Raw genomic sequence first — 3838 nt, forward strand, 5'->3', positions numbered from 1 at the left:
TCTAAAACCACACTGATAATCCCCTATTATTCCCTCAGTCAGTGGTGACAATCTTCCTGCTAGGATTTTTGCAAGCACTTTGTATATTACGCTCACTAGGGCTATAGTTCATGTTCCCATATATCAGATAACAATTTGTGTATATACTTAATTAGTTGATTTCCCTGAGTTCTTAACCATTTCAGCAGTGATGTTATTAATCCCTGGGGCTTTGTTATTCTTTAGAGGCTTAATAACTGTTCTAACTTCTTCCAGTGTTGGAGATGTTCCGGTTTCGTCATCATGGTACTCCTCTTCATCATTCAATTCTAGATATTGGAACCCATCTTCCACATTAAGTAGCTGAAAGAAGTATTCTGCCCATCTCTCTAAGATCTCATTTTCCCCGCCTATTAGGTTTCCTGCTTGGTCCTTACAGAAAGCTGTCTTCGGTTGGAAGCCTTTCCTTATATCCTTCACCCTCATATACATTTTCCTTACTTCCTGATTACTACTATATTCTTCAAGTTCCTCAATCCACTCTTTCTCAAAGCATCGTTTCTTTCTCCTGCACACACAGTCTGCTTCATTTCTTTTAAGTCTACATTGTTCGGTGTTATATCTGGTTTTCCTATTAAGCATTCTCTTTCGTGCCTCATTTCTTTCATTTATTGCTGCTTTACATTCCTCATCAAACCATTTACCTCTTTGGATCTTCGTCTTCTCTCCCAGCACTTCCTGTGCTGTTTCATGTAGGATCTCCTTTATTATACTCCATTTCCCTTCAATACCTTCGATTTCCCACCTTTGACTTCTTTGTTCAAGTTGGTTGCCTACCATTAAACGGAATTGTTTGGCAATGGCTTCATCTCTTTATAACTTCTCATCATCATACCTTGATGTCACTTTCGCTCTTCTTCCATCCCTATATGTCTATTCTCTGTCTGCATTTAATGCGTACTAAATAATCACTGTCTGCTCCTCGACAGCTATCTGCTTGTAGTATATCAGAGGCATGTCTTCTGTCTATCAGCACATGATCAATTTGGTTTTGTGTTACACCATCTGGTGAACACCAGGTCATTTTCCTCACCTTCTTCTTTTGATGCCAGGTGCTTCCAATGACCATTAAGTTACACATAGTCAGATCTATCAGTCTCAGACCATTATCATTTGAAATTTCATGCAAACTTTCCTTTCCTATATAGTCTTGGAATGCTTCTTCACGTCCAACCTTGGCATTAAAGTCTCCCATTATTAACTTAGTGTCATGTTTTGGTATACGATCGATTACCTGATCCAGCTGCTGGTAGAAATCATCCTTTTCATCTTCTTCTGCCTCTTCCGTTTCGGCATATACACATACTAAGGTAATGTTGAAGAACTTGGCTTTCATTCTCAGCGTACATAAGCTCTCATTTATTGGTTTGAATTTCTTTACTACAGTTTTATATTTATTGTTTAGTAGAAATCCTGTGCCACCTCTTGTATTTTCACTGCTTCCACTATACATTAATGTGTAATCCCCAGTAGATAACATTCCATTTCCTTGCCACCTGATCTCCTGCAATGCCGCTACTATTATTCTGTATTTCTTCATTTCCTCCTTTAGGTTTTCCAATGCACCTGCTTTACTTAATGTTCTAACATTCCATGTGGCCAGGTATATATCATTCTTCCGCTTACGTAGTCCTTTAGCATGCCTGTGTCTTTCCATAGAATACGTCCGGCTATCATTGTTTCTGAGTTCCGCAACAATGATTGTTTTATGGGATAGGGTCGTTAGTCCCATGCTCAACACCCAACCTGGAGGAAAAAGGTTTGTATCAGGTTTGCTCCTTTATTTATTTATTTAAAGACATTACACTACAGGCAAATGCCCATTTACAGTGTCTTGTACTATAACACTGTTTGGTACACAAAATATGCAATCAGAAGAATTCAAAAAGTACAATAATATGATATTATGTGTTACAGTAATATAAAAATTATATGAAAGAGAAGTATAAAGTATTAACCTGACAGTTTGGGTTAGAACTTACACATGATAACCAAGAAAATAACCAAGGAAAGACATATGTACTGTTGCCAACACTACGGCTGAGGAATCCGCTCCATCCCCCTCGTAACCCTGAGGACGGGACTTAGGGACTATAGTGTAAGTCACCAACCCTGAGACCTTCTGTTAACAAACGGTCTCACCGATTCGATGTATCACTCCGCGTCAGCTGATTCATGACCGAAATCATCTGCCGTTACACTCATAGTTCGCCGCACTGATTCATTTTATATAAGAGCCTCTGAATGTGAGAACCCGCTCTCAAAACATCAAACGAATATGCAGCCGCATACATTGTTACTCTCCCGGTCATTCTCTCTTTCATAACCCTTCAAACTGCAGACACTGACACACCACTGCACTGGGATACGAACTTAACCACTTCATTTACTGGTTTCTCAGAACGTTACATGAATCTGTTTCTCACCCCTTTTCAAAGGCTGTCCTTGCTGGTGTTTTGAAAACAAGCTCGGAGAACACTGAGACTTTCCCGCACGCATAGAACACGGCATGCTATTTTTCTAAGGATAAGTCAGGCAATATTACTAAGTTGCACTACTTTCTTGCTGTTCTCATGATTATTTTTAGAAAATAACCAATGTTATAAAATATCATTATGTACACAAATCTCTAAGCTCATTGAAAGTTACAATATATTTGGTGGAACAAAAATCGTCATTAGCATGCTTGTCAAAGTTTCCAACCGCAATAAATTTAAGAACTTTCTTTGTCTTGTTTTGATCATCATCAATATATTTATTGGACTTAGAGCAATGCATGTGGCTGTTTATGCCCATTATATATTTTATTTACATAAGATACAATTTACATAAAATTTACAAAAAAATTTCAAATACTCTCCTATCTATATCATCCTTAGAAATTTACATTACCATGTTATATCATTTTGTCTAAAAAAATGCAAGTAAAATATATTCAATTCAATACTGACCAAGCCAGAGATGATTTTCATTAAAATGTTGAATCATTATATTTTTCAGAGCCTGAAAACCCCTCCAGGGAACGCCGCCTTATAGTAGCACTGGCCGTGCGGGCGGAAGGGTTTGCGTGCTATGTTGAGGCTGAGAGCTATGCAAGGTAGATTTTCTACCAGCAAGGTCACCCATGCTGGACAGGTCTCAGAAAAGAAGCCAGACTAAGGCGTTCTGCAACGTCCAATTTTACCTATTGTATCCTATCCCAATATTACTACCTAAAGTTCAAATCACAAACCCTGAGACCTTCTGTGAACAAAACCACGTGCATACAGAAAGCATTGCAAATTCATAGAAGTAAAATAATCCACACGAAAATCCAGCGTTGTTACAGGATTCATTACATAAGGTAAAACAATGGCCAATTTGTAGTATGGGATACGCTGCCGCAAATGACGTCTCACTTTAAACCCAATGCTCTTTCTTTTTTTACTTATTGCTTCACCTTTATGGTTAACTCTTTGCACCAGTAATCATTTCCCATAAATTTGGCTTCTTTCTTGCATGTGAATTGAATATATTTTACTTGCATTTTTTTAGACAAAATGATGTAACATGGTAATGTATATTTCTAAGGATGATATAGATAGGAGAGTATTTGAAATTTTTTTGTAAATTTTATGTAAATTGTATCTTATGTAAATAAAATATATAATGGACATAAACAGCCATATGCATTGCTCTAAGTCCAAAAAATATATTGATGATGATCAAAACAAGACAAAGAAAGTTCTTAAATTTATTGCGGTTGGAAACTTTGACAAGCATCCTAATGACGATTTTTGTTCCGCCAAATTTAATGCAC

This window comes from Lepisma saccharinum, chromosome 24 (genome assembly GCF_977018435.1).
Source record: "Lepisma saccharinum chromosome 24, izLepSacc3.1, whole genome shotgun sequence".
Lineage (NCBI taxonomy): Eukaryota > Metazoa > Arthropoda > Insecta > Zygentoma > Lepismatidae > Lepisma > Lepisma saccharinum.